General features: G+C 39.2%; 1 non-coding gene across 1 annotated transcript; it reads right to left on the reverse strand.

Annotated features, from left to right (window-relative positions):
• Nucleotides 1-5,464: 5,464 nt before the first annotated feature.
• Nucleotides 5,465-5,572, reverse strand: LOC112746768 (small nucleolar RNA R71). Its single transcript, XR_003174632.1, has one exon. It is a non-coding gene; the product is annotated as a small nucleolar RNA R71 (small nucleolar RNA).
• Nucleotides 5,573-13,725: the final 8,153 nt, after the last annotated feature.

The following is a 13,725-nucleotide window of genomic DNA, read 5'->3' on the forward strand; positions in this document are numbered from 1 at the left end:
ATTAATCTTCTCCCGGTCAAGGCTTTTAGTTGAATTATATAAATTCTCTCGTTAATTTCCATTGCTTCTATTTAAAATTATTTATTTTTCTGTTTCTCAAACTCAAAAATCTCTTGGAAAACCTCTGACCAATAAGCTGCACTCTTTTGTCAACTCGTTAGACGACCTGGGATTTCTACTCCCAGTATTTTGTTCTTAATTTTGTGATAAATCGTTTTGCCCACTATGTCCTCTTTACTACCCATTTTTCCGAGATTCCGATGGATATGCTCCTTCTGATTTGCTGTGTCATAGAGGGGAAGGAGGTATACTTCCCCCAGTTGATCAGGCGAGGCATGTGGCGAGCACACATCCGTGGCCTTCTACCATTTCCCACCTTGGTCACTACGATGATTGAGTTAGCTGGTGCTAGTGAATGATGCGTTCACTGCCTGATATGTTTATTATCATGAGCCATATGTTTCTTTTGTTGAATGACGCGTTCATTGCCTGATCCGAGCTTAGCCGCATTTGATCCTGAAATTGAAAGAACTCTTTCACGTATTAGGCGAGCTCGGCGTCGGTTAGCCTCTGAGGGTAGTGAAGTGGTTATTATCAATTCACCAATCTCATCTGAGGGCAAATCTGAACTGCCATTTGAGGAAGAAACAAGCTCCTCTTCTACTAATTTGGTTGATTTACGTGCAGGTAATATGGCGGAGCCAACGAGGATCACTCTCCAGGAAGCTGGAGCTCCAAACTTTACACTGCAACCGTATCAAGGCGTCACCCAAATTTGGCTGCAGATTTTGAACTGAAGACTGCGCTAATCAACTTGATACTTAAGTTTCATGGCTTGCCTGCTCAGGAGCCTATAAAGCACCTCAGGGATTTCCAAACAGTCTGTTCTACTGTTAGGCATCATGGTGCAGATAAAACTTCTATTCTGCTAACCGCCTTCCCATTTTCTCTTGAGGGAAAGGCGAGGGAGTGGTACTACACTCAACCTGAAGCAGTTGTTACAAACTGGGACATGCTCAGGAGAGAATTCTCGGAAAAATACTTTCCGGCTGAAGTTACAGACAGACTGAGGAAGGAGATTTCCTGCATCATCCAAGGTGAATCAGAAACCCTTTATGAGTACTGGGAGCGCTTCAAGAATCTTCTGGATGCATGTTCCCACCACATGATTGACAAGTTGGTATTGATCAGCTACTTCACACAAGGCATGAAGCCTCAGGATAAGACTACATTGGATGGTGCTAGTAACAGTTCTCTGAAAAAGTACAAGATCGCAAATGAAGTGTGGCAACTGATCAGCGACTTAGCTGAGTCCACTCAGAATCACAGGCACAGGAACAGCCACCCCAAGGCTATTGTAGAGGTTTCCTCTAGCATTGAGACTACTGCTCTTACACAGAGTCTATGTGAGATGACCAACCTACTGAGGCAGATACATCTGGGCCAACAACAATCTCAACCCCCCCTCACCACAACATCATCAACAACTGGTCCCTCAGAGGGTATGCGAAATATGTGCTGATTATAGTCATTACACTGATGAGTGTCCACAACTCCAACAAGAGGACAACACCTTGGCAGCTACTGATGAGCGGATAATTTATACCCTTTTTGGCATTGTTTTTACATAGTTTTTAGTATGATTTAGTGACTTTTTATTATATTTTTGTTAGTTTTTATTCAAAAATCATATTTATGGACTTTACTATGAGTTTGTGTGTTTTTCTGTGATTTCAGGTATTTTCTGGCTGAAATTGAGAGACCTGAGCAAAAATCTGATTCAGAGGCTGAAAAAGGACTACAGATGTTGTTGGATTCTGACCCTCCTGCACTAGAAGTGGATTTTCTGGAGCTACAGAAGCCCAATTGGCACGATCTCAATTGCGTTAGAAAGAAGACATCTTGGGCTTTCCAGAAATATATAATAGTTTATATTTTGCTCGAGATTTGATGACCCAAACTGGCATTCAAAGCCAGCCTAAAACTTCCTGATGTGAAACGCCCAAACTGGCACCAGAACTGGAGTTAAACGCACAAACTGGCACCCAAGCTGGCGTTTCACTCCAAGAACAGCCTATGCACGAAAAATCTTTAATTCTTAGCCCAAGAACACACCAAGTGGGTACCGGGAGTGGATTTCTGCACTATCTGCACTTAGTTACTCATTTTCTGTAACCTTAGGTTACTAGTTTACTATAAAAACTACTTTTAGAGATTTATTTTACATCTTTTGATCATATGTAACTTTTATCATCTCTTTTCACATTTGGAGGCTGGCCTCACGGCCATGCCTAGACCTTTTTCACTTATGTATTTTCCACGGTGGAGTTTCTACACCCCATATATTAAGGTGTGGAGCTCTGCTGTTCTTCATGAATTAATGCAAGTACTACTATTTTTCTTTCAATTCATGCCTACTTCTTCTCCAAGATATACTCTCGTAGTTAATTCAGTTAAGTCAGAATGAAGGGGTGACCCATGAAAATCACCCACTATCTTCATTACTCGCTTAGCCAAGATCCGCGTGCCTGACAACCACAAGCGGTCTACATGATGTTCAACGTAGTCATTGGACGACAGTCGGAGTATATTCTCTTGGGTTTCTAATCAAATATTCACATCGTCTCTCCTGACAACAGAGCATCTGAATCTGAGATTAGAACCTTCGTGGTATAGGCTAGAATCATTGGCATCATTCCTGGGATCCAAAAAGTCTAAACCTTGTCTGTGGTATTCCGAGTAGGATTTGGGAAGGGATGACTGTGACGAGCTTCAAACCTGCGAATATTGGGCGCAAGTGACAGTGTGCAAAAGGATCAATGGATCCTATTCCGACGCTAGCGGGAACCGACAGATGATTAGCCATGCGGTAGCTGTGCCTGGTATTTTTCATCCGAGACGAGAAATCCGACAGTTGATTAGCCGTGTAGAAACCGTAGAGGACCATTTTTACTGAGAGGATCCTACAACTTGCCATGGAAGGGAGCACGCATGGTTAGAAGAAGGCTATAGGAAAGCAGAGGTTCAGAAGCAACAAAGCATCTCCATACGCTTATCTGAAATTCCCACCAATGAATTACATAAGTAACTTTATTTTATTTTATGTTTTATTTTATGTTTTATTTTATTTTATTTTATTTATGTTTTACTTGGACGACTCAGTGCACTTGCTGGTTAGTTGTGCGCAGTTGTGAAAAGTGTGAATCACAATTTCGCCGCACCAAGTTTTTGGCGCCGTCGCCGGGGATTGTTCGAGTTTGGACAACTGACGGTTCATCTTGTTACTTAGATTAGGTAATTTTATTTTATGTTTAATCTTTTATTTTTTATTTCTATTTTCGAAAAAAATACAAAAAAATTAATAAAACCATAAAAACCAAAAAATTTGTGTTTCTTGTTTGAGTCTAGTGTCAAATTTAAAGTTTGGTGTCAATTACATTTTTTTAAATTTTCTTAAAATTTTTGAAAATTCATCATGTGTTATTCATGATCTTCAAGTTGTTCTTGATGATTTTCCTTATTTGATCTTTAATTTTTCTTACTTTGTGTCTTTTCTTATTTTTCATATGCATTTTCGAATTCATAGTGTCTAAACATTAAAAATTTCTAAGTTTGGTGTCATGCATATCTTTCTTTTCTTAAAAATTTTTAAAAATATGTTCTTGATGTTCATCATGATTTTCAAAGTGTTCTTGGTGTTCATGTTGACATTCAAAGTGTTCTTGCATGCATTATTTGTTTTGATCTTAAATTTTCATGTTTTGTGTCATTCTGTAGTTTTTCTCTTCCTTCATTAAATCAAAAAAATCAAAAATAATATCTTTCCCTTATTTTACTAATAAATTTCGAAATTTTGGTTTGATTTGGTAAAAAAATTTTAAAATTTAGTCGTTTCTTGTTAGTCAAGTCAAAATTTCAATTTAAAAATTCTATCTTTTCAAATCTCTTTTTTATTTTTCTTTCATATTTTCGAATTTCTTAAAATTTTTCAAAATCTTTTTCATTTTTCTTTTAATGTTTTCGAAAATCTTCAAATAAAATTTCAAAATCTTTTTCTTAATTTTATTTCATAATTTTTGAAATCTTGCATTAAATTAGTCAAAAAATTTTCAAAATCATATCTTTTTTTTAGTTAAGTCAAAAATTTTAATTTTAAAATTATTTATCTTTTCAAATCTTATTCAAAATCAAATCTTTCTTTTTATTTTTCTTATTATTTTCGAAATTTTTCTTAAAATTTTTTCAAAATCTTTTTCTTAATTTTATTTCATATTTTCGAAATTATTACTAACAATTAACGTTTTGATTCAAAAACTTCAAGTTGTTATTTGCCTATTAAGAAAGGTTCAATTTTTAAATTCTAGAATCATATCTTTTAGTTTTTTATTAGTCAAGTAATCAACTTTAATTTCAAAATAAAAGCTTTTTAATTTCCTTTTCAATCTTTTTCAAAACAAATTTCAATCATATCTTTTTCAAAATTTAATTTTAAAATCTTTTTCTAACTTCTTATATTTTTCAAAACCACCTAACTACTTTTCTCTCTCTCTAATTTTCGAAAACCAACTAACAACTTTCTCAAAAATCTTTTTAATTAATTAATTAATTTAGTTTTCATATTACTTTTATTTCTTCTCTTAATTTTCGAATTCTAACTTAATCAATTAAATAAAAATAAAAATATTTTTCTTCTCCCTCTTTTTAAATTCGAATTTCTTCTCTCTCTTATCTCTTTCTATTTATTTTATTTATTTACTAACACTTCTCTTCTTCTTATAATTCAAACCCTCTCCCTCTCTCTGTGTTTGAATTCTTCTCATTCTATGTCTACCTCATTCTTCTATTCTTCTACTCACAAAAAAAAAATCTCTATACTGTGACATAGAGGATTCCTCTTCTTTTCTATTCTCTTCTTTTTTATATGAGCAGGAACAAGGATAAGGACATTCTTGTTGAAGCTGATCCTGAACCTGAAAGGACTCTAAAAAGGAAACTAAGAGAAGCTAAAGCAAAACACTCTGGAGAGGACCTTATAGAAATTTTCGAAAAAGAAGAAGACATGGCAGCTGAAAATAACAACAATGGTGGAGATGCAAGGAAGATGCTTGGTGACTTTACTGCACCATCTTCTGACTTCTATGGAAGAAGCATCTCAATTCCTGCAATTGGAGCAAACAACTTTGAGCTTAAGCCTCAATTAGTTTCTCTGATGCAGCAGAATTGCAAGTTTTATGGACTTCCATTGGAAGATCCTCATCAATTCATAGCTGAATTCTTGCAAATCTGTGACACTGTTAAGACCAATGGGGTTAATCCCGAGGTCTACAGACTTATGCTTTTCCCCTTTGCTATAAGAGACAGAGCTAGGATATGGTTAGACTCACAACCTAAAGAAAGCCTAAACTCTTGGAAAAAGTTGGTCAATACTTTCTTGGCCAAATTCTTTCCACCTCAAAAGATGAGCAAGCTTAGAGTGGAAGTCTAAAGCTTCAGACAGAAGGAAGGTGAATCCCTCTATGAAGCTTGGAAAAGATACAAGCAATTGATCAGAAGGTGTCCTTCTGACATGCTTTCAGAATGGAGCATCTTATGTATATTCTATGATGGTCTGTCTGAATTGTCCAAGATGTCATTAGACCACTCTGTTGGTGGATCTCTTCATCTGAAGAAGATGTCTGCAGAAGCCCAGGAACTCATTGAAATGGTTGCAAATAACCAGTTCATGTACACTTCTGAAAGAAATCCTGTGAATAATGGGACAACTCAGAAGAAAGGAGTTCTTAAGATTGATACTCTGAATGCCATACTGGCTCAGAACAAAATATTGACTCAGCAAGTCAATATGATTTCTCAAAGTCTGATTGAAATGCAAGCTGCATCAAGCAGCACTAAAGAAGCCTCTCCTGAAGGAGAAGCTTATGACCCTGAGAATCCTGGAATGGAAGAGGTGAATTACATGGGAGAATCCTATGAAAACACCTATAATCCTTTATGGAGGAATCATCCTAATTTTTCATGGAAGGATCAGAAGAATAATAATAATGGTGGAAGAAATAGGTTTGGCAATAGCAAGCCTTTTCCATCATCTTCTGAGCAACAGACAGAGAATTCTAAGTAGATCCTCTCTGACTTAGCAACCATAGTCTCTGATCTATCTAAGACCACTCTCAGTTTTATGACTGAAATAAGGTCCTCCATCAGAAATTTGGAGGGACAAGTGGGTCAGTTGAGTAAAAGAGTTACTGAAATTCCTCCTAGTACTATCCCAAGCAATACAGAAGAGAATCCAAAGAGAGAGTGCAAGGCCATCAATATGTCCAACATGGACGAACCTGTAGAGGAGGAAGATGCAGTGATTTCCAGTGAAGAAGACCTCAATGGACGTCTACTGACCACTAAGGAGTTCCCTAATGAGGAACCAAAGGAATCTGAGGCTCATACAGAGACCATAGAGATTCTACTGAACTTACTGTTGCCATTCATGAGCTCTGATAAGTATTATTCTTCTGAAGAGGATGAAGATATTATTGAAGAGCAAGTTACTCAATATCTATGAGAAATCATGAAGCTGAATGCCAAGTTATTTGGTAATGAGACTTGGGAGGATGAACCTCCATTGCTCATCAATGAACTGAATGCTTTGGGGTAACTAAAGTTACCTTAGAAGAAACCGGATCCCAAAAAGTTCTTAATACCTTGTACCATCGGCACCATGACCTTTGAGAAGGCTCTTTGTGACCTAGGGTCAGGAATAAACCTCATGCCACTCTCTGTAATGGAGAAACTAGGGATCTTTGAGGTACAAGTTGCTAAATTCTCACTAGAATTGGCAGACAAATCAAGGAAATAGGCTTATGGACTTGTAGAGGATGTCTTAATAAAGGTGGAAGACCTGTACATTACTGCTGATTTCATAATCCTAGACACTGGGAAGGAGGAGGATGAATCCATTATCCTTGGAAGACCCTTCCTAGCCACAACAAGAGCTGTGATTGATGTGGAGAGAGGAGAGTTGGTCCTTCAATTGAATGAGAACTATCTTGTGTTTAAGGCTCAAGGATCTTCTTCTGTAACCATGTAGAGGAAGCATAAAAAGCTTCTCTCAATACAGAGTCAAACAGAGCCCCTACACTCAACTTCTAAGTTTGGTGTTGGGAGGCCACCATTAAGCTCTGAGTCTCTGTGAAGCTCTCTCAGAGCTCACTGTCAAGCTATTGACATTAAAGAAGCGCTTATTAGGAGGAAACCCAATGTTATCTAATTATATTTATTTATTTTCTATTGTTATTTTATGTTTTCTTTAGGTTGATGATCATGTGAAGTCACAAAAACAACTACAAAATTAAAGTAGAATAAAAAACAACATCAAAAATAGTACACCCTGGAGGACATGCTTACTGGCATTTAAACGCCAGTAAGGATAGTAGAATGGGCGTTTAACACCCAGTCTGGCAGCATTCTGGGCGTTAAACGCCAAAATGGGCATCATTCTGGGCGTTTAATGCCAAAAAAGGGTGTCTGGCTGGCGTTAAACGCCAGAAAGGGGCAGCAGACTGGCGTTTAACTCCAGGAAAGGTAGCAGAGCTAGCGTTAAATGCCAGAATTGGCACACAGAGGGCGTTTACATGCCAGAATGGTGTAGGGAGCAGAATTCCTTGACACCTCAGGATCTGTGGACCCCACAGGATCCCCACCTACCCCACCTCTTCTTCTATCCTCTTTACACCTTTCCATAACACTCTTTCCCAAATACCCTTGACCAATCCCATCAATACCTCTTCCCCAAATACCCTTCACCTATCAAATCTTACCCTCTTCTCCATAATCTCTTCACCACTCACATCCATCCATCATAAAACTCCACCTACCTCATCATTCAAATTCAAACCATTTCCCTCCCAAACCCAACTCCTATTACACGCATTCCCTCTCTCTCTTACCCTATAAATTCCCCTCCTCACCACCTTCAATTTCACACATCTTACACACCTCAACCCCCTTGGCCGAATTCACTCCTCCCCTCTATCTCCTCCATTTCTTCTTCTTCTCCTCATTTCTTCTTTCTTTTTGCTCGAGGACGTGCAAACATTTTAAGTTTGGTGTGGAAAAAGCTCTGCTTTTTGTTTTTCCATAACCATTAATAGCACCTAAGGCCGAAGAAACCTCTAGAAAGAGGAAAGGAAAGGCAATTGCTTCCACCTTCGAGTCATGAGAGATGGAGAGATTCATCTTAAAAGTACATCAAGACCACTTCTACGAAGTTGTGGCCAAGAAAAAGGTGATCCCCGAGGTTCCTTTCATGCTCAAAAAGAGTGAATATCCGAAGATCCAACGTGGGATTCAAAGAAGAGGTTGGGAAACTCTCACCAACCCCATCTAACAAGTCGGAATCTTAATGGTTCAAGAGTTCTATGCTAATTCATGGATCACTAGGAACCATGACCAAAGTGTGAACCCGAACCCAAAGAAATGGCTCACAATGGTTCGGGGGAAATACTTGGATTTCAGTTCAGAAACTGTAAGGTTGGCATTTAACTTGCCAATAATAAGAGGTGATCCTTATCCTTTCACTTGAAGAGTCAACTTTGATCAAAGGTTGGACCAAGTCCTCATGGACATCTGTGTGGAAGGAGCTCAATGGAAGAGAAACTCAAGAGGCAAGCCGGTTCAATTGAGAAGGCCTGACCTCAAACTCGTGGCTAGGGGATGGTTGGAGTTTATCCAACGTTCTATCATTCCTACTAGCAATTGATCAGAAGTTACTGTGGACCGGGCTATTATGATCCATAGTATCATGATTGGAGAGGAAGTGGAAGTTCATGAGATCATATCTCTAGAACTATACAAGGTGGCTGACAAGCCTTCCACTTTGGCAAGGTTAGCCTTTTCTCATCTCATCTGTCACCTATGCAATTCAGCTGGAGTTGTCATAGAGGAAGACACCCTCATTGAAAAGGACAAGCCCATCACTAAAAAAAGGATGGAGCAAACAAGAGAGCCCACTCATGGACCTCAACAAGAGCATGAGGAAATTCCTCATCATGAAATTCCTGAGATGCCTCAAGGGATGCACTTTCCTCCACATAACTATTGGGGGCAACTCAACACATCTTTAGGAGAACTGAGTTCTAACATGGAACAACTAAGAATGGGGCACCAAGAGCACTCCATCATCCTCCATAAAATCAGAGAGGACCAAAAGTCCATGAGAGAGGAGCAACAAAGGCAAGGAAGAGACATAGAGGAGCTCAAGCACTCCATAAGATCTTCAAGAGGAAGAACTAGCCGCCATCACTAAGGTGGACCCGTTCTTTAATTTCCTTGTTCTTATTTTTCTGTTTTTCGATTTCTATGCTTTATGTTTTATCTATGTTTGTGTCTTTATTACATGATCATTAGTGTCTAGTGTCTATGTCTTAAAGCTATGAATGTCCTATGAATCTTTCACCTTTCTTAAATGAAAAAAAATGTTTTCTGAAAAAGAAAAAGAGGTACATGAATTTCAAATTCTATCTTGAAAATAATCTAATTATTTTGATGTGGTGGCAATACTTTTTATTTTCTGAATGAATGCTTGAACGGTGCGTATTTTTTATATTATTGTTTATGAACGTTAAAATTGTTGGCTCTTGAAAGAATAATGAAAAATGAGAAATGTTATTGATAATTTGAAAAATCATAAAATTGATTCTTGAAGCAAGAAAAAGAAGTGAAAAGAAAAGCTTGCGAAAAAAAGTGGCGAAAAAAATAAAGAAAAAAGAAAGAAAAAGAAAAAGCAAGCAGAAAAAGCCAATAGCCTTTTAAACCAAAAGGCAAGGGTAAAAAGGATCCAAGGCTTTGAGCATTAATGGATAGGAGGGCCCAAAGGAATAAAATCCTGGCCTAAGCGGCTAAACCAAGCTATCCCTAACCATGTGCTTGTGGCGTGAAGGTGTTAAGTGAAGAGCTTGAGACTGAGCGGTTAAAGTCGTGGTCCAAAGCAAAAAGAGTGTGCTTAAGAGCTCTGGGCACCTCTAACGGGGGACTCTAGCAAAGCTGAGTCACAATCTGAAAAGGTTCACCCAGTTATGTGTCTGTGGCATTTATGTATCCGGTGGTAATACTGGAAAATAAAATGCTTAGGGTCACGGCCAAGACTCATAAAGTAGCTGTGTTCAAGAATCAACATACTGAACTAGGAGAATCAATAACACTATCTGAATTCTGAGTTCCTATGGATGCCAATCATTCTGAACTTCAAAGGATAAAGTGCGACGCCAAAACTGTTCAGAAGCAAAAAAGCTACTAGTCCCGCTCATCTATGCACGAAAAAGATTCAATGCTCAGTCCAAGCACACACCAAGTGGGCCCCGGAAATGGATTTCTGCACTATCTGCACTTAGTTACTCATTTTCTGTAACCCTAGGTTACTAGTTTAGTATAAAAACTACTTTTAGAGATTTATTTTACATCTTTTGATCATATGTAACTTTTATCATCTCTTTTCACGTTTGGAGGTTGGCCTCACGGCCATGCCTAGACCTTTTTCACTTATGTATTTTCCACGGTGGAGTTTTTACACCCCATAGATTAAGGTGTTGAGCTCTGCTGTTCTTCATGAATTAATGCAAGTACTACTATTTTTCTTTCAATTCACGCCTACTTCTTCTCCATGATATACTCTCGTACTTAATTCAGTTAAGTCAGAATGAAGGGGTGACCCATGATAATCACCCACTATCTTCATTACTCGCTTAGCCAAGATCTGCTTACCTAACAACCACAAGCGGTCTACATGATGTTCAACGTAGTTATTGGACGACAGCCAGAGTATATTCTCTTGGGTTTCTAATCAATGATTCACATTGTGTCTCCTGACAACAGAGCATCTGAATCTGAGATTAGAACCTTCGTGGTATAGGCTAGAATCATTGGCAGCATTCCTGGGATCCGGAAAGTCTAAACCTTGTCTGTGGTATTCCAAGTAGGATCTGGGAAGGGATGACTGTGACGAGCTTCAAACCTGCGAATGTTGGGCACAAGTGACAGTGTGCAAAAGGATCAATGGATCCTATTCTGACGCTAGCGGAAGCCGACAGATGATTAGCCATGCGGTAGCTGTGCCTGGTATTTTTCATCCGAGACGAGAAATCTGACAGTTGATTAGCCATGCAGAAACCGTAGAGGACCATTTTCACTGAGAGGATCCTACAGCTTGCCATGGAAGGGAGCACGCATGGTTGGAAGAAGGCTATAGGAAAGCAGAGGTTCAGAAGCAACAAAGCATCTCCATACGCTTATCTGAAATTTCCACCAATGAATTACATAAGTAACTTTATTTTATTTTATGTTTTATTTATTTTTTAATTATCAAAACCTCATAACCATTTAAATCCTCCTGACTGAGATTTACAAGGATGACCATAGCTTTCTTCAAGCCGACAATCTCCGTGGGATCGACCCTTACTCATGTAAGGTATTACTTGGACGACCCAGTGCATTTGCTGGTTAGTTGTACGGAGTTTTGAAAAGTGTGAATCACAATTTCGTCGCAACACTACTCACAATTTCTATGACCGTCCAAATCAAGGATACTATCAATAAGGCGGCAACTATAACCAAGGTGGGAACTATAACCAAGGTTGGTACGACCACTCCAACTAGGGGTGGAGAGATAATTCCAACCAAGGCTGGAGGGACAACCATAACAGAGGAGGTAGAGACCACCAGGAAAATCAGAGGTGGAATAATAATAACAATCAGTAAAACCGGTATCAGCAGAACCAGCACCAGCCTTATGGAGTACCTCACCTAAGACAGTCTCAAGCGCCTCAGAACAACCAACAGCAGACCCCTCAGATCACTTACCCCCCTTCTTCTTCTTCTAATGATGAATTGCTTTAGTCTATTGAGCAAAGACAAAAGGCCATGGAGAGCACACTTAGCTCCACTTTGAACGGTCTGACCTCTGCTATACAAGCTCTTGCCTCACAGATCGGATCAATGAACACTCCCAATAACTAGCCTTCAAGCTCCAGTGGAATTCCTTTTCAACCCTTACCCAACCCCAAGGGTGGCATCAATGCCATCACTTTGAGGTCCAGAACTACACTGTAAGAGAGGAATCAGGAGGAACCAAGCCCACAAGAACACGCCCCAGTTGAAGACATGGTTGAAGTGGAGGATGTTGAAGAGGAAGATGTAGTACAAGACATGGTTGAAGAAGAAGCAGCTCAACCAGGGAATGGAAAGCCAAAGGAAGCTGAAGCTATACGAGACGCCATTCCTGTCCCACTTTCACACCTTACAAGGAAGCCCAGAAAGCAGATAGAACTTGACCCAAAAATGGTAGAAATCTTCAAAAAGGTTGAGGTAACTGTTCCCCTTTTTTATGTTATTCAACAAGTACCTAAATATGCGAAGTTTCTAAAGGATTTGTGCATGCATAAGGATAAGATTAATGAATTAGAAACTATTCCTTTGGGTAGTTCCATATCTGCTTTAATAGGGGATATACCTGAAAAATGTAGTGACCCAAGTCCATGCATGGTTAACTGTACCATTGGTGGTGTAATATTTTTTGACTGCATGTGTGACTTAGGAGCATACGTGAGTATTATGCCTTTGTCTATATATGATGCTTTAAGGCTCCCTCCCTTAAAAAGGTCGGCAGCTCGTTTTGTGTTAGCAGATAAAAGCATTATTACAGTGGTTGGAATTGCTGAGGACGTGCTGGTGAGCATTAAGGGGCTCACATTTTCCATTGACTTCTATATTTTAGAGATGCCCCCAAAATGACTCAGGAAGGCCATCATCCATCCTACTCGGAAGACCATTCCTGAAGACCTCAAAGTTCAAGTTAGATGCATTCTCAGGAACCTATTCTTTTGAGATAGACGGCCGAGCAGTGAGCTTCAACCTGAATGAAGCTATGAAGCATCCTCTGGAAGACCATTCCATCTTTCAGTGCGACATCATTGATGAGACTGTAGCTGCGTTCCACCAAGAAGAAGTAGAAGAGATGCACATGGAGCATGGTCCAAGTGTGGAAAAACCATCTGAACACAATGAGGACACTTTGCCATTATCACTAGCTCCAGAAGATCTAGTGCCCGGTCAGGAGCAGAAAATGGAGTTAAAGCCCCTCCCACCCCACATTAAGTATGCTTACCTTGAGGACAATCAGAAGCTCCCAGTTATCATTGCAAGGGAACTCACACCCCAATAAGAGGAGCAGTTGCTTAGTTTGCTGAGAAAACACAAGAAAGCAATTGGGTGAAGCTTTGCGAATATAGTGGGAATCAGCCCTCAAGTTTGTGAGCACAGAATATTCTTAGAAGAGGGAGCAAGGCCTGTCCGTCAACCCCAAAGAAGACTGAATCCCACCATCTTGGAGGTTGTCAAGAAGGAAGTGACCAGATTACTTGAGGCAGATATCATCTATCCCATCTCAGATAGCAAATGGGTTAGCCCAGTACAAGTGGTGCCTAAGAAGTCTGGAGTCACTACAGTGAAGAATGAGCAAGGAGAGCTCATAGCAACTAGAGTGCAGAATTCTTGGAGGGTTTTCATTGATTACAGGCGCCTCAACCAGGCCACTCGTAAGGATTACTACCCCCTGTCATTCATTGATCAAATACTAGATTACCTGTCAGGTAAATTGCATTACTGCTTTTTAGATGGTTACACAGGCTATTTTCAGATTCATATAGCTCCCGAAGATCAAGGAAAGACTACTTTTACATG

Source organism: Arachis hypogaea, chromosome 14, assembly GCF_003086295.3.
Source record: "Arachis hypogaea cultivar Tifrunner chromosome 14, arahy.Tifrunner.gnm2.J5K5, whole genome shotgun sequence".
NCBI classification, from domain to species: domain Eukaryota; kingdom Viridiplantae; phylum Streptophyta; class Magnoliopsida; order Fabales; family Fabaceae; genus Arachis; species Arachis hypogaea.